Consider the following 24,627-nt stretch of genomic DNA (forward strand, 5'->3'; position numbering starts at 1 on the left):
AAAGCATGCAAGGAGTGACTCTTGAGCTCAGAGCTAAGAGTAAACCCTGAGCACTGTGCTTCTAAAAACAAAAAAGGAGTAACGCAGTTCTAACACAATGGATTTAGTAAAGAATGCATTTGGAACCAAAATAACACACAAGGCATTTCTGCTTCACTATTCTGCTCCAGTTTAATATTAAGGATGGGTGAGAAGCATGACCAGGACATTAACATTCTGTTGCCTAAAAGCAATAAAACTTATGATTGCCTATAGCACTTCTTAGATACAAAAGTAGCTCATAAGGCAAAAACCTCAGTTTCGTTCATTTGAGCTATTGAACAGTAGGCTCTTTTAAATGACAGATTTCTTATTGAACACAGACAATTTAAAATTAACTAAGTATGTTATTAATTTAGGACAAGTGCATCAGCCAATTCAAAAATATGGAAATATTATGTTGCCTCGCCCAATAGAGATTGCGTGAGGCAAAATTCAGCTGGTAATTGGGGCTTACTAAAACCCTGGAAAACTCCCCTTCTGAACAACTATTGCCTAAATGGAAAGAATCTTACCAAATTATCTTAAGCATTCCCACTGCTGTAAAATGTTTTTATCTTACATATCTTTTTCTATCATGTCACTCAGTAAGATAGGCTTACATTTTAATTAACAAACAGATACATAAATAAAATGAACTCTATTATCTCTAGTGAAGAAGTCTATCCTCAAATCTCTGAGTTAGTGAACAATTGGTAGGAGGAGGAAACTTGTTTTCAGAAAATCACTATTAAATATTTTAATTTATTGATTTAATCATTCATTCAGTCATATGCAATAAATGTCTACATTTGTCCAACCAATACTATAAAACATTCTAGAGACAAAATATAAATATCATATTAGTATACTCTTGACAAATTAAAAATTGAATTTAAATGATCTAATGTGTTATTTGTAGAAAAAGTGCTGTAGAGGAAGACTACACAACAATCTTAATTCTGGATAGAGTAGGCAGCGATGCTTGAGGCAGGAAAATAAAGAAATGCTATTTAAGTTGGACTGTATATAAGTGATTTGTAGATAAAAATGAAGAGGAACAGCATTCCAAGAGAAGACGAGAGCATGCAAAATGTGGTTGGGAACTAGCTAGAATTTCAATATGAGTAAAGAAAAGCGGTCAAGAACATGTCTGAGGAACTTATATAAGGAGCAAAAAGTAAGCATGATACTGGTGAAAAGGCAATATAGGATAAACATATACATTATAAATGAATATGCAAAAATGAAAACATTTTAGTTCTATGTTAAAAGAAAAGGCAAGATTTTATCTTTTATTATAGCTGAGTAGTATTTCATTGTGCGTCTGTACCACTCTTTAATTCACTTATTGTTACTGAGCACTTGAATTGTTTCCATAAATAGCTTCGATGAATAATGTAGTGGGCTTACCTTTTTAAAGATGTTTTGATTTCTTTGGATATATACTTAATAGTACACTTACTAGATAATATTCAGTTCAATAAATACTTCTGGTTGATTTATTTTCAGCAGTGTGAGACATCTTCATATTATTGTCTATAGGAACTGGACCATATTATATTCCTATCAATAAAATATAAAACTTCCTTTTCTATACAATCTGTTAATACTTTTTTTCCAAAAATGTAGGCTATTTCCATAGGTGTAAATACTGAAAATTTTTACAGAATAAGTATTCGCTTTTTTGAATATGATATAATCATAGTTACTCTGACTAATTTGTGTCAAATTGACGAATGGGGAAAACACACACACAAACAGAGAGAGAGAGAGAGAGGAAAGCAGAGAGAGGGAAAGAAAGAGGAGAGAATTAAAATAGTTTTATGTAGGAAATATAAGAGAGGAAAGAGAGAGTTCTATAAAGTAAGGAAATAATGCACTTCAAGTTGAGATATGAAAGGGACTCCGGAATGAAGAGCACCTACAGTTTTTCCTCTTAGAAATTCATTCCAATCAAAACAGGGTTCTTCCAGTTTTGACATTTCTCAATAACTTATGCCAGCTTCTTACATTTCCCTGTATAAGTCCAGTCTAGTTCCACTTTTACAGGGACAAAAAAAAGGTAGTAGAGAAATATGAACATTATCTCTGCAGAGAAAATTGATGTAGATTATACATTTGTATGTCTCTGATCATGACACATTGAATAAATTTAAAAATGTTTATCGATCAAATAGTTTTCTTCTACTGGTTCTCTGTATGTACCTCTGACATAGTATTGTATTGAAAGGTCATTGGTTATTTTTTATCTTTCTCTGTTATAGACCATGTGTCTTAATGATTGTGTTTTAGTATGTTGCACAATCCTCCTAAAATGGTTGTTAGGTTAATTAAAAGTAGATAAATTAAATGATTAGTCACAGTTATTATCAAAGCATATTAACAACTGGCATATAAGATCAGGGTGTGCTTCTTTGCTTTTTTTCTCAATCTTTTAAAATCTCACTTAAAAATTTACCTTGCACTACTCAATGAGTAAAGTTCCTTATCTGAGCATGAAAAAAGAGGACCTTATAGAATTGTTCTATTCTGACTATGGTAGTTGATTCACAAACCTGATAATGTGACAGAATTATTCAGGACAAAATAACATATAATTTAGAAAACTGGGGAAACAGGAATGCCTAAATAAGATTAGCTAGCTGCATCTATGTCCATATTCTAGTTCCTATTTAACTTTCTCAGGTATCATTTGTCTGATTTTACCATTGGAGGAAATTACATAAAGATTATACTAAAGTATTCTATATTGTTTCCTATAATTGCATCTGAAATTACAATGATGTCAAAATAAAACTTTTTGGAGACTACAATTTCTGGTGTCAGGGATATGTCTTAGTGGCAAAACTATTGCTTCATGTATACAGGGTCCTGAGTTCAAACAACTGCATAAAAAACTGTTCAAAATTAAAATAAGACCAAATTCTATATTAAATGGTTCACAAAGTCTTGGACTTAGCGCAACTTTTATAAGCAGGATTAGTTAGTGACACTGTTAACTCTCCAGGATAAGTTTTATATATACAAATTTAAAAACTTCCCTAGAAACAAAATGGTACAAAAAGGAAAGCAATGATGAAATAGCCCATGGCTGGACTTTCTCCCTTGGAGCAACTTTCTATAGTCTCTTTTTATCTGTGTAGAAGGCAATGAACTGGGATAGCAGGACATTCATCTATTTATTTCCTTTTGGGTTTCTTTTTATTTTGGGCCCACACCTCGTGATATTCAACAGTTACTCCTGGCTCTGCACTTAGGAATAACCCTTGATGGTGCTCTGAAAACCATGTGGGTTACTGGGGATCCAACATGCAAGGCAAGTGCTTTACCCATTGCACTCTCTCCCGCCCCTCAAATCTATTTCTGAAACATCCCTGAAATGTTTTAAAATTATAACTTCAGGGGGTACGGTTCTGCCAGCAGGTCAATCTGTACCTGTGAGGCGAGTGCATCAGCAGCCTGCTGGCGCCTTCAGACTTCCAGACACCCCAAAATTGCTGCTGTGTCTTTGCCCACACCCCAAAAACTTGGGGCAAAGTTTATCAAGAAAGTAAAGGGCCAAAAGTTAGGTATGTGGGAGACAAACCCCCAAACCACCTCCAACTCAGCTATATAATTGGAGGCATGTCCTCTCTGGTTCCTGATTGAACTGCTTAATGGCCATACTCCCAGAGACTCAGAAACAAATCTCAAAATGCAACAGGTTTTGGCAGAAATGTGTCCAGTCCCTGCAGTAGGCTACTGGTGCCGGGCCAACCCAGGTGGGAATAGATTTTGTGCCTTGGCCTGTTCCCCCTGGCGTCTCGGTGGCCATCATCCTCCAGAGGCCACTGGACAGTCAGGTTTGGGCCCCCAGTGACGAGACATGTGGGGCTGCATGGGATGGGGCTAAAAACGGCCCTTTCCTCCCCACCCCAATGAGACCCGGAGTCGCCACCCAAGAACAGTCTCTCTGGCTCCTGACCAAGCTACTTAATGGCCGTGATCTCAGAGACTCAGAAACAAATCTTGAAACCCAGCAGCTTTTGGCAGAAATGCGTCCAGACCGTGCAATATGTTACTATCTCTGGGCCTCCCCGGGGGGAAAGGGTGCTATCCCTATGCCTGCTCCCCCTTGGTGATTCAGTGGCCGCCATCTGCCAGAGGCCATTGGACAGTCAGATTTGGGCCCGCAATGATGAGACACGCGGGGCCTCACAGGATAGGGGTGGAGCTGGCCCTTTCCTCCCCACCAAAACGAGACCCCTGAGTCACCACCCACCAACGGACTCTCTGGTTCCTGATCAAGCCACTTAATGGCCATGATCCCAGAGACTCAGAAACGAATCTCGAAACCCAGTAGCTTTTGGCAGAAATGTGTTCAGTCCCTGCAGTAGGTTACCAGTGCTAGGCCACCTCAGGTGGGAATAGGTTTCGTGCCATGGCCTATTTCCCCTGGCGGCCCAGTGGCCACCATCTTCCAGAGACTCCTGGACAGTCAGTTTTGGGCCCTCAATGACGAGACACTTGGGACCTCACAGGATGGTGATGGAGCCGGCCCTTTCTTCCCCATCTCAACGAGACTCCAAGTTGCCACCCACGAATGGCCTCTCTGGCACCTCTTCAAGCTGCTTAACGGCCATCATCCAAGAGACTCAGGAACAAATCTTGAAACCCAGTGGCTTTTGGCAGAAATGTTTCTGGATAGCGCAGTAGGTTACTGTTGTCGGGCCACCCCAGGGGGAAGGGGTGCTGTCCCTCAGCCTGCTCCCCCTTGGTGGTTCAGTGGCCGCCATCTGCCAGAGGCATTGGACAGTCAGATTTGGGCCCGCAGTGACAAGCCACATGGGGCCTCATGGGATGGGAGTGGAGCCAGCCCTTTCCTCCCCACCCCAATGAGACCACGAGTAGCTGCCAACGAATGGCCTCTCTGGCTCCTGATCAAGCTGCTTAATGGCCATTATCCCAGAGACTCAGAAACAATTCTCGAAACCCAGCGGCTTTTGGCAGAAATGCATCTAGTCCCTGCAGTAGGTTACCGGCAATGGCCATCTCAGGTGGGAATAGGTTTCGTGCCTTGGCCTGTTCCCCCTGTCGACCTGGTGGCTGCCATCTTCCAGAGGCCATTGAAGAGTCAGGTTTGGGCCCTCAGTGACGAGACGTGGGGCCACAGGGAATGGTGATGGAGCCGGCCCTTTCCTCCCCATCCCAACGAGACCCCAAGTTGCCACCCACAAATGGCTTCTCTGGCTCCTAATCAAGCTGCTTAATGGCCATGATCCCAGAGACTCAGGAACAAGTCTCTGAACACAGCAGGTTTTGGCAAGAAATCCCTTCAGATTTAATTTTTAAAATTTTGTAATTTCAAAATTGTGTGGCCACTACTGTAACCGTGTGACATATGCTATTCATAACTAGCAATAGAAAACAAATTGTCTATTGTCTACGGTTGCCTTTTCAGCAGATCTGAGTGTTGGGATAAAATCCCAAATAATAATGGTGGGTGTGGTGTCGAAATATTAAATGTAATCAAAGTAGAGAGAGAGTAATTTGGAAATCATCTGCCCAACAGGTAGGGGGAGGGTGTGGGATGAGGGTATACTTGGGTTTTTGGTAGTGGAGAATGGGCACTGTTGACGGTATGGGTATTTCATTGTATGACCAAGACTTAAACCTGAAAGCTTTGTAACTGCTCTCACAGTGATTCAATAAATAAAACTATAAAAATGGGAAAAAAGTAAGGTGGAGTTCATACACATTTCAATCAGCCTAATCAGTAGCTGAATAAATAGCAGTACTCCTACATAAAAAATAATAAAAATAAAAAATAAAATTATAGCTGCAGTTTTCCTTTACTTATTGTCATTGATAAGAAATGTTTTCAAATCAGATCCTAAAATTAAGAGAGTGCTTGAGATATGTGATGGAGATTTCATTTTACAGTGTAAAACTGAAAAAAGGATGATACTAGGAATAGTAGTGGCAGGAATTGTGTTGTCAATTCTATTTTTAGTAAGAGCTTTCTACACTCTCCAGAATTGGGAAAAAGCATTATTATTCAAATAAACTATTGTCCTATGAATTGTCTTCATTGGCATTGAAAATGCTACTACTTTAGGAAAGGCTAGGAGAAATCCCAGGAGATTAAGCTTGGCTGAGGAGACAGCTGCTCTGCTCTCCCAGTTGTGATAAAAGACCAACTCTGGGATGCTAATTCATCTGCTATGAGTCATCAAGTGCAAACAGGGTGATAATGTGGTTAGAATCAGAAAAAAAGTCCACTCTGACTCTGAGACTGCCTCTACTTCACAGTGAAGGCAAGTCATCACAGATCCCTGGGTCTTTTCTAAGTTTTGTTTTAAAGGAAGCCTGTTTGCATCTCTCTGATCTCTATGGTTCGTTTCAAAACAAATACACTTTTCACTGAATTTGAGCTTATTTGAAGATGGGCTGAAACTCAAGTATTTTGGGGGACTCCATAAAGTTATTTCCTTTTTCTTTAGAGGTTCATGCAAGACTATGGCAACAAGACTTTAAGGATTGTGGTTAAGGGCAGGTGCAGGACTTCTGGAACTGGACATTTGTTCCTTTAAATCATGAATCAAGTCTTCATCATCTAAGGACACTGAATTTTTCTATATAGATTTGCTTAGCCATAACTATAGTTTTGCCATGGGGAAGGGATATTACACGAGAGAACTGGTTGTCTTCCTAAACTGGCTCCTATTAGGTATTGGATCAAGCTATTTTCATGGTTCCATTATAAATAATTGCTTACTCATATATATATTTATATATATGTGTGTGTATACATCATACAAACATATCTATACACATGTTTTCATACAATTTTTCCTTCTCCACAACATTCCTGATTATTCCCCCATCTATATCCATCACATTCATTTCATTACAAATCCTACTAGCTTCTCTTTATCCCTGCCCTTTTCAGCTTGTAGCACTGTAGCATTGTCCTCCTGTTGTTCATGGATATGCTCTAGTGGGCCCAGTAACATTGTGAGACTTGTTGCCACTGTGTTTCAGCTAGTATGGATACTAATTTTCTTGCTATCAGTAGGCACAGGCATAAAGCTTAAGTGGTCTGGGGTTAGGCAGAAGTAGATTCCAGAGAGATTAAATTATAAAAGAATGTCTTCTAAGCATCTTCTGCTTGGAGTTAAGGTTGTACTGAGACAGGAGGAGAGAACAGGAAAGCACATCTAGCACGAGTAGTATGAGCTAGTAATCAGAACATTGGTGGCCACAGTCAGGGGGTATGTCAGCATGGTGGGTGCTGGTAGAGGGACATTATAATTGGGAGAGAGTTGATAAGGAACTGAAGCATGAGTACTTAATTAAGTGTTAAGCACTATATTCTGCATTTTCATATTTTTCTTGTGGAATGAGGCAGGGGGCAAACCCAGTCATGCTTCGAGTTAGTCATGTATTTTTCAGCCCCCAAAAGTTTTCTCAGAGATCATTTGTGGCAGGACTTGGAGAATTTATGTGGTGTCAGCAGTTAAACACAGTAAGGCAAACGGCCTACCAGCTTTACTATCACCTTGGTCCTAGAATTTATTAACACATCACTAAAAGATTATAAATGAGGAAATGTAAATAAGGATGATAATGTTGCTCATTAGGTTTGTACACAGAAAGTAGAGGATTTGGACTCACTCCTTAAAACACTTATTTGTGTATATTTATTTTTATAAATATACAAACTTAGCCATGAGCATTGATTCATTCGAATGCCTAACAGCCCGAATCAGACGTTTACATTTGAATAAAAGTGGCTCACTGCCAGCAGTTTCTATCTTCGTTGTCTACGCACCAACATCTAATTATGATGAAAGAGAAATTGAGAAGTTCTACATGGAGCTGGAGAAGTTCTATAAAGAAGACCACACCTTCTACAAGATCATTGTGGGTGATTTTAATGCCAAGATAGGACCGAGAAGATCAGCTGAAGAACTTCACATCAGGACCCATGGCTTAGAATGGAACCAACGGGGTGAGAGACTGTCTGAGTTCATCATGTCAACCAAGACCATCCATGGTAATCCACAGTTCCAGAAGGCCGAATCTAAATGTTGGACATGGAAGTCTCGTAGTAGACGATTCCACAACAATATAGACCACATCATATTCAATCGACGGTTTTGCCTGACTGATGTCGCTGTTCTACAAACATTCCAAACAGGATTGGACCACTGTCTCCTTCATGCAAAATTCTACTTCACAGAGAGGGGAGAAAGGGCTGCAAAGTTTAAAAAGAGAACTCCCAGAATGACCACCAACTGGGAGCTCTTTGGCACTATTGCGGCAACATGGGAAGATGCCATTGTTGACGAAATTGACGAGGAATACGATCGACTGGTCCAGCACCTCCATGATTGTGCGAGGAACACCAAGAGAGATAGCCACACACACACACAAAAAGCCTGTCTTCGAAAACTCTTGAACTTATTTGCCAACGTGGTTTGGCGCATGCCTCAGGCAACCGCAAGCAAACGTCCGAGCTCGCAAAGCAGTGCAGAGATGCGATCAAGGAAGACCTCAAAGAGAGAAGAGCAGAAGTGCTGGTAGATGCGGCAGAAGCTGGGAAAAGTATTCATAATACCGGCCTGTCCTTCGCCAACTACAAGACCAAGATGACTGCCCTCCGACGTCCTGATGGATCTACAACATCCTCCAGAACGGCAATGGAGAAGATTATCCATGACTTCTACTCAAATCTCTTCGATAGCCATGTCCACTTGCTGACATACCAAATTCCACAGGATGGATATGTCGTTCCCAATGTTCTCCCTTCCAAAATCCGACACGCCATTTCATCAGTAAAGAAACGAACAGCACCCGGCCCAGACACGATCATACCTGAACACCTGAAGAACCTGTCGTCAGTACTCATCCATACGCTGGCTCAGCTCTTCACAAGCTACCTGTCTGAATGCAAGGTTCAGTCCCAATGGAAAACCAGCAGGACCGTACTACTGTTCAAGAAGGGAGACATCCATGACATTGGCAACTATTGCCCAATCTGCCTATTGTCTGTCATCTACAAGTTGTTCACTCGAGTTATCCTAAATAGGATTGGCAGAACACTAGATGGACAACCATGCGAGCAAGCTGGGCTCCGCAAAGGATTCAGCACCATCGACCATATCCACACGATAACCAAGCTCATTGAGGTTTCTCGGGAGTTCAAGATCTGCTCTGTTTAACGTTCATTGATTTAAAGAAGGCCTTTGATTCTGTTGACACAGAAGCGGTCATTGAAGCCCTAGCCAATCAGGTCATTCAAGCTCAATCCATCAAGATCTCCCGTGAGCTGTATTACGGATTCACTACCAGGATCTCACCATTCTACAAAGAAGTAATCATTGATGTCAAGAGAGGGGTTCGGCAGGGTGATATCATTTCACCGAAACTCTTCAGTGCCACCCTCAAGAACATCGCGCGATGACTGGAATGGGAAGAAATGGGCGTGAAGATAGACAGTCGGCAGCTACACCACCTCTGCTTTGCTGATGACATTGTTTCAATAACACCAAACATTAGCCAAGTGGCACAAATGTGTGGAAAATTTGGACTACAGCTTAATCTTACAAAGACAATGTTTATGAGAAACAGCCACGTTCCTGACGCCCCATTCGCTCTCAACGGAATGACCATCTCTGAATGCAACAGGTATGTGTACCTAAGTCGAGAAGTCAACATGACAAATGACCTGGCACCCGAGCTGTGCAGGAGGAAAAGAGTGGCTTGGAACGCCTTCAAGAGCGTTGAAGAAATAGCTAAGAGGATGAAGAACCTCTGGCTCTCAGCACATCTCTTTGATTCCACTGTTCTTCCTACATTAACATACGCCTCAGAGACCTGGGCCCTACACAAACAGGATGAGAACACTATTCAGGTCTCCCAAAGAGGAATTGAAAGAGCTATGCTTGGAATATCACGTTTCACTCAAATGAGAGAAAGAATCCGGAGTTCCGACATCCTTCGACGATCTAGAATCAGGGACGCTGTCTCCTTTGCCAAGGTGTCAAAAATCAGATGGGCTGGTCATGTAATGAAATTTAAAGACTACCGCTGGACTAGAGCTGTTACCGACTGGATTCCACGGGTTGTCAAAAGACTGCGTGGCCGCCCACCTACCAGATGGTCAGACTTCTTCATCAAGATCATGAACAATTGGTTTGAGGCTCTTCGTGTTCCTAGAGCGAATAGATGCCATTGGACTACACTAGCACACGACAGGGACAAATGGAGATGTTACTGGCGCCTGCTTGAACAAATCGACGATTAATGGGAAGTCTAGTAATCAAGTGATTTATTTTTATTTTGAATATTCTTGTATCCATTTCAATTCACTGAAGATCAAAGAGGATGGGAGAAGAGCAATTCTGTTCATTAGTACTCAGCTCAGGAGAAACTCCCAAATGTCTCCTGTTGAACAATGGTAATTGTATAAAAAGTTAGGAATAGAACTGTTACTTCTATCTCTTAAGCTAGGATTTCTCATTAGAATTCCTTATTAGAGTTCCCGCCTTCCAGATAGGTGCGTCCTAAAGAGAAACACTGTTTAAAAAACAAAAATACCAACAATATACCTTAGACAAAATTTCTTTCCATATTTAGACATAACTTCTCCTAATAGTAACGACTTGGAAGTAGAAGTTGGGACATGTAGCATTTCAATGTAATATAGGGCTGGAGCGATAGCACAGCGGTAGGGCTTTCGCCTTACAAGCGGCCAACATGGCCGACCCGAGTTCGATTCCTCGCCCCTCTCGGAGAGCCCGGCAAGCTACCGAGAGTATTCGATATGCCAGACACAGTAACAACAAAGTCTCCAATGGAGACGTTACTGGGCCCGCTCGAGCAAATCGACGATCAACGGGAGGGCCTTTACCTTTACCTTTACCATAGAAGCCAATATGTGTTCATGGCTCTCTATGATCTTTTGGCAATGGAAGTAAAAACATGTCCTCAACTAATCCAGCTGCAAGGACTCAGTATAATGTTGAATAGCACTAGACAAAGTAGCCATCCTTGTCTTGTGTCTGATCTTAGGAGAAAGTGTTTCTCAGTTTTTCTCTATAAAGGATGATGTGACTCGTGGATTTGTTGTATATAGCCTTTATGATCTTGAGATAAGTTCCTTTAACTCTCATTTTGTTGAGGGGATGTATGAGTAACAGATAGTTGGTCATTTTTCCCTGCATCTATGGCTCTGACTATCAGGTCCTTGAGCACTAAGCCAGAAGTAGCCCCTGAACATAGCCAGGAATGGCCTCCAAACAAAGGAAAAAGTTTATGTATGTGAGTTTGCAATCACGTTGGGGGTAATTTTATGAACCTAAAGTCAAAAAAATTTTATTGTAATTGAGAGAATTGTCACATTTTCTGAAGACCCTGAACCTGAGCTGGATACATTCAGAACTTTGTGTTTCTCCTTTAGGAAAAGAGTGAGTTTTACGTATGGGAAGAGTTGGTATTTAACAAGGGTAGAATAAGAGACTACTTTGTGTCATCAAAATGATCCTCTATTTTCTGGACTCCAAAATAGAATTAAGCCTTTTTGTACTATCTTTTCCAGATTAAGATGAACACTCTCACCCTGTAAATTATAAGTGAAAGATAGAATAGTTACAAATGGAAAAAAGTTTTGACTCATCAGCTTCCTCTCATAATTAAAAACCTGCTTTGGATTATGATGTAAGTAAAAAAAAGTAAAATTTTACCATATCGTGCTTTATCCATTATCTTTAGTGGCTATATTTAAATGTTTTGTTATATAGATACATATATTTGTTAAGTTCTCAAGTTTAATTTGAGTACTGAAAGTAGAATTATAAGGCAGAGCACCATTTATGACATACCAAACTGGTTTCACAGAGTTCACTTACAGAGCAGTGGTACTATTTTATGCAAGATTCATCAAAAAATTATTAAAGCTTTGAGACATTTATTTGTTTATACTCTTGCGATGTTGATATTGCCTCAGTTTGAACACAGAGAAATTAAAAACATGATTAAATTTTTTCTAGAACACACAGGCTGCTCTCTCCCTTTGCAAATCACAGCTCTTGGAAGGCATGGACAGTTCTTTTGGCAGCTTTGTGCTCAATATTGTTTTCAGGCCACATGTGTTGGAAAGACACTACCCTCAATAAACCTCAGATTTAAAAAAACAAATGCAAATTTGTTCTGCATTTTTATAAGGAGCTTCACTTTTCAAATACTTCCCTGAATTTCAAGTCTTCTCAGAAGAAAATCTACAAAGAATCCACTTCTATCTAGACTAGAGTTTCCCAATCGAAATATAAAGTAAGTCACATAAAATTTGTAATTTAATAGTCTTAACCTTTAAAAAGTAAGCAGATGAAAGTAATTTTAATAGTTCATTTGACCCACTAGTATCCAAAGTATGATCCAAAGTATTTCTAAATGTAATCAACATAAAATTGCAAATGAGATGTTTTTCATATTAAGACTTTGAAACTGTTTTTTTTTCTTTAATCTTATGGTACATCTTAATTCGTGAGAGTCTTATTTTTGTACTGGATGGTACAGTCTTACATTGTATTTGTATTTTTGTATTTGTATTTGCTCTTGTGTTTGTACATTTCTTTAGGGTACCACTGACCAAAGGGGAAATATCCCTGCAATAGAGGCAGGCTTGGGGGCAGGAGGCAAACTGGAGTATAGTGGACATTTGTGGAGTGGACACTGGATAAGTCATTGGTCTTAGAATATTGTATGCCAGCAACTCGATCACAAATACCTTTGTAACTCTGTAATTCATGGTGATTAAATTTTAAAAATTAATTTAAAATACTGAAAAAAAGATTTAAAAAATTTTCCAGTATCCAGTAATTTAAATTGATGGTCATTAATCACAACATATTTACTTATAAGCTAAAAAAATTATTCTAAATATTTAAAATTTTCTCTTGATATCCCAATGCTTTGAGACATGGGGATGAAACTACAAATATCACTGAGTTAGCCCACTGCCTTCATCATTATTTTCTCAAATTGGCTGTTTCTTCATATCCTCATTTTAATAGGCAAAGATCTCTCTTTTTACCAAGCCTTTTCAAGGAAACCTCCACAAGAAAGTGAGACAGCTAACAAAGTACGAATGGAAAATGTTTGGCATCAAATATCTAGAGATGCTTGCCTAATTGCAACGTGACTTTGTGAAACTTTTCTGAATCTCTGCTTTGTCAGCTCTATACTGGAGAAAGTGATATTATTTCTATGGGCTCTTTGAGGAATGGCATGAGAGATAGTGCACATAGCACCCGGCACAGATCATTAATACTTTGAATGTGGGAATCCTGAGTTTGATCTGAGAACTGCTGGCAGTGGTCTTAAAATAAAACAAATAAAACAAATAGGGGAGAATCACAGTCACTGTTCTCCCCTTGTTCATCGATTTGCTCGACTGGGCCCAGTAATGTCTCCTCTGTGAGACTTGTTGTTACTATGTTTGGCATATCGATAGCAGCACAGGTAGCTTGCCAGGCTTTGCCATGCAGGCGAGATACTCTCGGTAGCTTTCTGGGCTCTCCGGGAGAGGCGGAGGAATCGAACTCTGGTCGGCCAGGTCAACTGTGTCGAAGGCAAACGCCTAAAAAGAAATGAAAAAATACTCATGGGGCCAAAGAGCTAGTACATGGTCAACCAGGGTTCAATCTCCAGCATCACCTATGGTCCTCTGAGCACTGCCAGGAATGATTCCCAAAGCAGAGAACCAGGAGTAAGCCCTGAGCTTACTTACATCTGGGTGTGGCTCATAAACAAAAACCAAAACAAACAAACAAAGACTGAAAATGAACAGTGATTTGGAAACAATTTATACTGGAAATAAAATTGAAAAATTTGTCCCAGAGACAATGTTTGTTTCCAAATATTTCCAAATATTTCAAGTCTTGTCTTAATATGTGAAAAGGAAGAATCTTGGCTAAACTTCAGACTGAATTTTTCTGTACGCCCAGAGGTATCTTTTTGAACAAATAGAGTAAACATCATATGAGGCACTTCTCCTTTTTGCATTTAGGAATATGGACTTTGATCTTAAAAATGCATGCAATCCTATTGTTGACAAAAGTCAGAAAATAACTTTTTTATTACATTGGCTTATCTGCAGGGAGGCTCTGGGGTCAATAAATTCTCCTGAATCTGTTTAAATCAGAGAAAGGATGACTCTAGATCAGATGGTTCTAGACTAAATAGTCCCAGTGGTTTATCCTTTCAGTTCATAGTCTCTCTGGGATGCAGTACAAATTAAATAGGAAATAAATTTTTAAAAAATTGAAAAATGGGCCAGGAATCAGTCACTCAAAGACAGAAATTGAGCAGATTCATTTTCAGAAGTAATAAGCCATGAAAGCCCTATTTCATTTACACTTCAGCAAAAAATTGTAACAGCTGAACACATTTCTTCATTTGGGGAAATAAATTCTTTTTTCTATTTTAATCTTGGAGAAATTCACAACCTACAGTAGCAAATGTCATAAAGCACTCACTCTGAATCTACGCATCCTATGCATAAAGCCATTATATACTATCAGTTCAATGTACTGAGTTTCATGGGTACAAAAGGAACTGAAACATTTCACTTTTTGATTGTATACTAACCATAGAGACAGTCCTTGCACATTAATTTATTAATTTATAGTATTTTCTGCTTTAATTATTGCTCAATGAAGATATGTATAATATTTACAGCTTGTGGGATAAACCAATTATGAAAATTTAATGAGATCTTAGAAAACATTATCCACATCTGAAATGTCTGCTCATAAAGAACCAACGAATCCCAGCCATAGATTCACAAAAGGGAATACAGAAAGATCACTGAGATTTTAATCATACAACTAAGATTCGACAAATTAAAAAAGAAGCTAAAGCACAAGAGCCAGGGAAAGATCAATAATAAAAAGCCCATGCTTGGCTGCACTGAGATGAGTATTCAAATCTGAACACCACATGCCCTTCTCCTAGAACTACAAGCTATAGACCTGGAGTCTACTGCGTACCTCCAGGGTGGTCCTGGAAGTTCCTGGTGGTCCTGGAATCAAAGGGTCGAATTAGCTACACATTCTCTAGATATAGTATTGAGCCATAAAGCCCAGAATCACCAGAAGTGGTTCTGGAGTACCTGTGTACAGCATAGGAGAACACCACCACCCCTCCCCCCCCCACACACCACCACCACTACCACCACCACCACCACCACCAGAGTTTGTTTAAACTTAAAGGTTAAAACTAAATGACTTCTTCAATGAAAGTACCTTGAAATAAATACTTTCCTAAGGGAGTGGATTTGAGCCATATGACCTTTGGTATAATAAATTTAATACAATCTGGGAGTTGGCAAGACCTAAGAAGTCACAGCCCGTAATAAAATTCATAAAAACTTGAATTATAATAGTGAAAATTTTTGCTCCAGTATTCTCAGTCAAGGTCAGGTTAAAACATGAAAGAATACCATGCTCTTAGACAAATAAAGCCTCAGAACCCAAAGTCCTCTAGAAAAAAAACAGACTGTGCTGACATTTACTGAATAGTAATTTGGATTACTATTACTATGGATTAAAAGAAATAATCTACAGAAAAACTGTGTGCAGGATGCTTTCTAAAGCCAGTGAAGGATTTGGAAATCTCACTATACCGTATAATATGGTGAATATTAGAATCATGATGGAGTCGTCATATTGTCTTGATTCCCAAATCTTACTCTAATGTGACCTGATACATATTTAACAGATCAATTCCTGGCCAACTTTTTTTGAGCTTGAAAAGATTAATTCTGGAACTAAGTTGGATTAATTCAGACTAGAAGTGACAGTGTTGAGTAACAATGCCTATCTCACACAATTCACCAATTAAAATCTCTAAACTTTTATGCATAACATACTGTCCTAGACACACACATACACACATATGTATGCATTAATCTCTGTATGTATTCCAGATATCACAGTCCATCCTGAGGTATAAAATGAAGCTATAGTCATAAATAGCCATAAACTATTATTTTACTAGTTCTAACCTCCAACAGATTTTGGGGACCTTCAAACTTCTCTCAAATCCCTCCCAAACATGTCTAGAAAACTTCAAAGGGTGATCTGTCAGTGCTCACAGAGCACCTAGTCTGTCATATGTCTGCTCAGTTCCTCTTCATACTTAAGTCAAAGCACTGCCTTGCTCCATCGCTAAGTTTGTGAGCTTCAAGACTGACACTGAGGCTGCCAGTGCTCAGTGCTGGGGAAGGCATCTCCAGATTTGGGCACTCATATTACCAGTTCCTGGAAATCCCAATATGTTTTAGAAGTAGTGTAATAAATATGGTTTTACTTTCTTTTATGTTTTTCTGAGTGAAGCCCCACAGAACCAGGTAAGCAGAACTTTGCGACCTTGGACTCCAGGCTCAACGTGACCTGGAAATAGAGATCCTCTGCCTGCTCCCAACAATCTCCGGCTACCCAGGGATCAAACTCAGAAGTCCCACACTGTACTAAGCTGCCTGCTCCCAACAATCTCCGGCGACCCAGAGATCACACCCAGAAGCCCCACCCTGCTGGTACCAGATAAATACCTCACTGACAAACCTCCACTATCTCCGCTACCTCCACTACCCAGCCGCTGCCATGCTCCAGGCTGCTTTCTGGACTTCGTGACACATCATAAGACACTTAATACTTATCTTCCAAGATTATCGCACCATATTTGATAGGATTCAAATATGGTTTGAACCATGGAAACATCTGCAAGGGTGATTGGAAGCCACCCTAAAAGCCTCTATCACTCTCGGAGAGCCTGGCAAGCTACCAAGAGTATCCTGCCCACATGGCAAACTATCCATGATGTATTCGATATGCCAAAAACAGTAAATACAATGGGTCTCGTTCCCCTGACCCTGAAAGCGCCACCAATACGGCAGCATTAAGAAGGATGAGCAAGGAGAGGATGATAAAATCTCAAGGTCGAACTAGTCTGCAAAATGAAGAAGGACAAAAATGACTGTCTGTACTTTCAGTGCACGTACGCTGGCTTCAGATACATCCATTGAGGACCTGATGGTGCAAGTGAGAAGATCAAGTACGACATCATTGGTCTGACAGAGACAAGAAGTCATCAACCACATCACACCATGTTTGACAACGGAGAACTGTTTCTCGGAACATGTGACAAAAGAGGCAGTGCTTGGAGGACCATAAGGGATGCTGGAAATTGAACCCAGGTTAGTTGCATGCAAGGCAAATGCCCTACCCACTGTGCTTTTACTCCAGCCCAGGAAGATTGTTCTGAGTTTTTTTTTTCTGGAAGGATCATATTTCTCCACATATTACTTGAGAGGAAGATGCAATGTGTGTGGGGTCAGGTTAGGCAGAGTTTTTTTTATTTTTATTAGTAAAACACTATGAAGTACAAATTTTTGTGCTTGGGTTTCAGTTATACAATGATCGAGTATCCATCCCTCCACTATTGCATTCATATGGGGAACATAAAGTAACAAAATAGGAGACTAGCACCCAAGAATAGCTGAGATAAATATCAGGAGGCTTACTCCATGGCTTGGAGGCCAGCTGCACACTCTAGGGGTAAAGGCAGCTCATATAGAGAAGAGAGCACCAAATAAAGGGTATTGGGAAGATCCGCCCAGGATGGGAGACACATGATGAAAGTAGCCTATAGACCAAACATGATTGCCACTCAATTCCTCCTTGGCAAACCACAGCACCCAAAAGGAGAGAGAAAACAAAAGGGAGTGCCCTGCCACAGAGGTAGGGTGGGATGTGGGGATGGGGGGTGGGAGGGATACTGGGATTAATGGTGGTGCAGAATAGGCAGAGTTTTTAAGTGCATAGTATCCTTACCCATTTTGATGTGAAGCACTTTGTGCAGAGGACTCACAAGAGACAAAATGAAAGAACAAATCATCTCTTACTCATCTATATAGACCCAAACATCACCCTCTTGTAATCAATGGCGGTATTGTTTTTAGCTTCTTTAAAGTACACTTAGACCAACCTATATATAGATGCATACACACACATGCATATACACACTTAAACTCACATAGATTTGGCAGAGCAATGTGCAGTGTCTGGGTTATGAAAGACACTCATTTAGGAAAAGGCAGAGGGTGCCCAGTGTAGGAAACAGCATATAGAAAGTTGCTGTGTTAGCTCACTTGGCCACTTGGGACTGTTTTTTCCATTGCCCAGTACTAAGGCCAGAGAGGGGAAAGGGACCCCACAAGATGGAAGGTTTGCTCTTTCAAGATTGTCATTCTCAATGTTCCAAGAATATGGTTTGAAGTGAGCTGCCCATCCGTTACTCACCTCCCGTCAGCTGTCACCCAGCTCACAGAATGGAAAGAACACAGGGCATTGGGTCTAAGTTGGCCAAAGGGTAGGAAACATGAAATGGTCATAAATGGAAAGTATGCAGGCTCAAAACAAATTTGTAGGGAGAACCATAGGAATCTGTGTGAGGCATCCTGGAAATGTTTACATAAAAAGCAGCAAGAGTAGAGGGGAAAGGAAGCCAAAGAAGTATAAACATGTATATGTCCTCAAATTTAAAGAGCAATTTCAGCAATTAAATGTTTAGCAATTGACTGGGCACTGGGAGTAAGATTTAGTCTCAATCAGAAGAAATATGATGCTTTTAGTATTTTAAAATTTTACATTAATTTAAAATTTCAATACAATTTTTAAATCAGAAAATGCAATGGAGTTGTTAAAAACAGTCATTTTTGAAGTTCTTTATAAAGACGCAAATCAAAACAAGGCATAACAGCAATAAAGTGTTCCTTTAAACTAGGAAAGAAACCATGATTTCACTGTTTCCTTTCTTTCATGTCTGAAATCTTCTGCTTTCTTAATTTTTTTCCAAATTAGAAATAAATATAAACATCAGAGATGTATATAAGAGAGAAAATATGTTTGGGGCATGTTTATAAACAGGACAAATAAATTTTAAAAAAATCTCCTAATAAGATATTGCTCTAAATAAGTATTTTAATGTTAAATCATTTTGATAAAATTGTAAAGTCCTGGCTTATAATAATTACAAAGATGACGTCTGAGTTTTATACTATTTTATTTTTTGGTTTGGGGGTCACACCCAGCAGTGCTCAGGGCTTACTCTTGGCTCTGTGCTCAAGAATAACTTTTAGTGAGACTCAGGTGACCATATGGGGTGCCAGGGATCAAACCTGGGGCAGTGGCATGCAAGGCAGGCATCCTACCTGCTGTACTGGCCCCAATGCTATAACTTTTTAAAGAAATTAAAGGGATACTATCTTCATTCTGTTCCACAGGAGGACACCTAAATGAGTAATTTTCTTGAGATTACATGATAAATAAGTAGGTTTACTTATTAACTGAGACTTGAATTCTAACTACCTCACACAAAAGCACATACAATTATGAGTATACATTTTCAAAGTCAAAGCCATTATTTTTATTTTTCAGCTTCCTCGTTAAAAATATAGTCCAAAGGGCTAGATAGTATTTCAGGTAAGGACTATTACCTTGCATGCAGCTGACTGGGGTTCCATCATCAGCACCACCAGGAGTGACCCTTAGTGCTCAGTAAGACCTTGGGTGGTTCCAGTGTGATACACCTGTTGTGGCACAAACACAAACTTATCACTTATCACTTAATCACTTAATCCCCGTTATTCATCGATTTATTCGAGCGGGTGCCAGTAACGTCTCCATTCATCCCGGTTGCGTGCTAGCGTAGCCCAATGGTATCTGTTCGTTTTAGGAACATGTAGAGCCTCAAACCGATCATTTAGGGTCTTGACGAAGAAGTCTGACCATCTTATAGGTGGGCGTCCACGTGATCTTTTGATGTCTCATGGAATCCAATCAGTAATGGCTCTAGTCCAGCGGTTGTCTGTAAACCTCATTACGTGTCCAGCCCATCTGATTTTTGATGTCTTGGCAAATGAGACAGCGTCCCTGATTCTTGAGCGTTGACGAAGATCAGAACTCCGGATTCTATCTCTCATTTGAGTGAATCGTGATATTCCAAGCATAGTTCTTTCGATTCCTCTTTGAGAGACCCGAATAGTATTCTCATCCTGTTTTCGTAGGGTCCAAGTCTCTGAGGCATATGTTAATGCAGGAAGAATAGTGGAATCAAAGAGATGTGCTCGTAGCTGGAGGTTCTTTGTCCTTTTAGTTATTTCTTCAATGCTCTTGAAGGCATTCCAAGCCGCTCTCTTCCTCCTGCGCAACTCAGGTGCCAGGTCATTCATCATGTTGATTTCTCGACCTAGGTATATATAACTGTTGCATTCGGAGATGGTGGTTCCGTTGAGAGCGAATGGAGTATCAGGAACAAGGCTGTTTCTCATAAACATTGTCTTCGTAAGATTCAGCTGTAGTCCGACCTTTCCACATTCACGGTCAAAGTCGTTCAGCATTTGTGCCTCTTGGTTGATGTTTGGTGTCATTAGAACGATGTCATCAGCAAAACAGAGGTGGTGTAGTTGCCGACCATCTATCTTCACTCCCATGTTTTCCCATTCCAGTCGTCGCATGATGTTCTCGAGGGTGGCACTGAAGAGTTTTGGTGAAATGGTATCACCCTGCCGAACCCCTTTCTTGATATGGATGATTACTTCTTTGTAGAATGGTGAGATCTTGGTAGTGAATCTGCAATAGAGCTCACGAAGGATCCTGATGTATTGAGTTTGTACGCCCTGATTGGCTAGGGCTTCCATGACCGCTTCCGTCTCAACAGAATCAAAGGCCTTCTTTAAATCAATGAACGTTAGACAGAGTGGCATCTTGAACTCCCGAGATACCTCAATGAGCTTGGTTATTGTGTGGATATGGTCGATGGTACTGAATCCTTTTCGGAATCCAGCTTGTTCACATGGTTGTCCTTCATCTAGTGTTCTGCTAATCCTATTCAGGATGACTCGAGTGAATAGTTTGTAGATGACAGACAATAGGCAGATTGGGCGATAGTTGCCAATGTCGTGGATGTCTCCTTTCTTGTATAGAAGTACAGTCTTGCTGGTTTTCCATTGGGATGGAACCTTGCATTCAGACAGGTAGCGTGTGAAGAGTCGAGCCAATGTATTGATGAGTACTGATGGTAAGTTCTTCAGGTGTTCAGGTCTGATCTTGTCTGGGCCAGGTGCTCTTTGTTTCTTTACCGACGAGATGGCATGTTGGATTTTGGAAGGGAGAACATTGGGAACGACATATCCATCATGTGGTATGTGGTATGTGGGCACGTGGATGTGGTTATTAAAGAGATCTGAGTAGAAGTCATGAATAATCTTCTCCATTGCCCTTCTGGAAGATGTGATAGATCCATCATGATGTCGGAGGGCAGTCATCTTGGTTTTGTAGTTGGTGAAGGACAGGCGGGCATTACGAATGCTTTTCCCAGCTTCTGCTGCATCTACCAGTACTGCTGCTCTCCTGTTTTTGAGGTCATCCTTGATGGCTTCTCTGCACTGTTTTGCCAGTTCGGACGTTTGCTTGTGGTTGCCTGAGGCACGTGCCAAGCCACGTTGGCGAATAAGTTCAAGAGTGTTCAAAGAAAGACGGTTTTTTGTGGTTATTTCTCTCTTGGCATTCCTTGCACAATCATGGAGGTGCTGAATCATTCGATCGTATTCTTCATCAATGTTGTCAATGACGGCATCTTCCCATGTTGCCGCAACAGAGCCAAAGAGTTCCCTGGCAAGCTATCCGTGATCTATGCCAAATAGACCAAATTGATATGCCAAATGCAATAATAAATGGATCTCATTTCCCTAATCCTGAATATGCAAAGTCGAGAAGGATATGGAAGGAGAGGCTGATAAAACACCAAGGCAGACATAGGCTGCCAAAACGCAGAAAAACAAAAATGATTGTCTGTACTTTTAATGCTCGTACGCTGGCATCTGCTGCATCCATTGAAGACCTTATGGTACAAGCACGAAAGATCAAGTACGACATCATTGGTCTGACCGAAACAAGAAGACATCAATCCCATCATGCTGTTTTCGACACTGGAGAAGAACTGTTCCTTGGAACATGTGATAAAAGAGGCATCGGTGGTGTCGGTATCCTTGTCAACACAAACTTAGTCATGAGCATTGATTCATTTGAATGCCTAACAACCCGAATCGGACGATTACACTTGAATAAATGTGGCTCACTACCGGCAGTTTCTATCTTTGTTGTCTATGCACCAACATCCAGTTATGGTGAAAGAGAAACTGAGAAATTCTACATGGAGCTGGAGAAATTCTATAAAGAAGATCACACCTTCTACAAGATCATTGTCGGTGATTTTAATGCCAAGATAGGACCAAGAAGATCAGTCGATGAACTCCACATCGGAACCCATGGCCTGGAATGGAACGAACAGGGTGACAGACTATCTGAGTTCATCATGTCAACCAAAACCTTCCATGGTAACTCACAATTCCAAAAGGCTAAATCTAAACGTTGGACATGGGAGTCTCCCGATGGACGGTTCCACAATGAAATAGACCACATCATATTCAATCGGCGGTTTTGCCTAACCGATGTTGCTGTTGTCCCAAAATTCCAAACGGGATCAGACCACCGTCTTCTTCGTGCAAAATTCTACCTCACAGAACGAGGAGAAAAGAATGCAAGGTTTAAGAAGAAGACTCCCAGAACACAAACACAAACAAAGAATATAATTAGATTTTTGGAAACTAAGTGACAAATATAGTTGCTAAATACAAAACAATATTCCTACCAGAGATATTTTAAATCTTCAAGACATTTCATGCTAAAAGGGATGCTCATTCATGAACTACCGGTAAGCTACTATGGCAGCCAAGGAAATTGCAGTCTCTTGCCTATTAAAAAGTGCTTCTCTTTGACTACACCTTTGTTTGTCTCATTTCAGAGACTGACAGAGCATGGGATGCAAATGAACTTGTAGGATCCAACAAAACTCCCAGACTTGGTCAAAACTCTGATGGTTACTAGAGAGAAAGGGGATGAGGAGGAAAGAGCATTCTTTTTTGTGGTGGGATGGCACTGGAACTTTGATCATAGATGCAGCATATCCCATACACATCTAGTTGTGTTAAGCTATTTCCTGAAATTATGTATTTTTAACTAATGATACATAGATTTTAAAGAGGATTGGGAGAGCCAGAGAACAGAGAGAGAAAACATACTAGCTAGCACCTAGTGAGTCTCTGCTATCAAATTCAAACAGCTTAAAGAAGTTCTGAATTAAGAAGTCTGTTTAACTGTGAGGGGAGATACATTTGTTTGTTGGTATATTGCAGATAATCGTGTCTTTCCCGACTGATACAAAAATGCTGCTTTTTTGTGTACTCAGTTACTGATGGATAGACAGTGGGAAAATAGGATGATGAGTGGATTTTATTTATGGCAATAAGGTTTCCTTAATTTTTTCCTAGAATACTGCACAAATGAAAATGAGCACTCTTCTGAAAACCTGCAATTATATTGTAAATAAGGATCGCAATGCTTTACAAATTGCAAATCACTTTGCAAACACTAGTTAAAACAATATTTCTCACCCATAAAAATTACCATGATTATGTGTTTTGCTGTTTTGTAAATCCAGAAAATTTATTCAACTCCTCAAAAACATGTGATTATTTACATTTTACGTAGATAATTCAAACTTTCAAATCTTTAGGTCGAAATAGATGTAAGGAAAGACTAAGCAATGACAGACTATGCATAACTTAAGTTATAATAGTGCTTTTCATTATTCATTTTGTCCAGAAATATTTTAGAAGAGACAAAATATCAGATGAACACAGAAAGCTGAAAGCCACACAGTATTACTGGTTAAATTGTAAAGGACAGGGCCACCACTGAGAGACTCTCACTTCCTTTCCTTTGCTCTTCTTGGCACCAGGTCAGGCAGAAGCAGACAAATTATGTAATTATTTGTTCATTTCATGTCATTTGTAAGGAATAAAATTTAAGCATACACAAGCTTAACAGCATACTGTCCTACTGGAATATGGCATTACTAAAATTTCCTAATCCTCAGGGATATAAAAACACTTTTCCCAGGTGGAAATGGATGATATGTATAAAATCTTACTGAACTGTAATTTTTAATTTCTTAAAATTAGAGTATAATAAGCGCTGAAAACAAATTCTCCATTTTTACCAATGGAGGGTAAGGATTGATTGTACTGAGCTGCCACCATAGCACTAGAGACTAGCACTTCTCATTTAGGGTTTCTCATTTATGTTTTTTTTTAAATAGGGGTAAATAGTTTGGCTTTAGTCTCTAGAGGTAGATGACAGAATATGGTCTTTTAGCTTCTGGTCAGTTTTATTGCAACTAGATAAGGAATAAGCAGAGTTTTCTCTTGTGATGGCCCTTGGGGCTGGTCTTTCCATTCACCCTATTTAGTGGATCTCCTCTCTAAGAAGTTTATGGGCTCTCTAAAGGCCATTTCTCACTCTTTCTAAATAGCACAGATCTTTTAAGTACAGACAGCCAAGGCACATGCCCTGAGTTCAGCAGTATCAAGTTTGAAAGTGTTTCCTGTCCCTTCCTAAGACCATAGCCACTTTCTCATCTAACCACTTATCCTGTAAG

This window comes from Sorex fumeus, unplaced genomic scaffold (genome assembly GCF_029834395.1).
Source record: "Sorex fumeus unplaced genomic scaffold, SorFum_2.1 ptg000098l, whole genome shotgun sequence".
NCBI classification, from domain to species: domain Eukaryota; kingdom Metazoa; phylum Chordata; class Mammalia; order Eulipotyphla; family Soricidae; genus Sorex; species Sorex fumeus.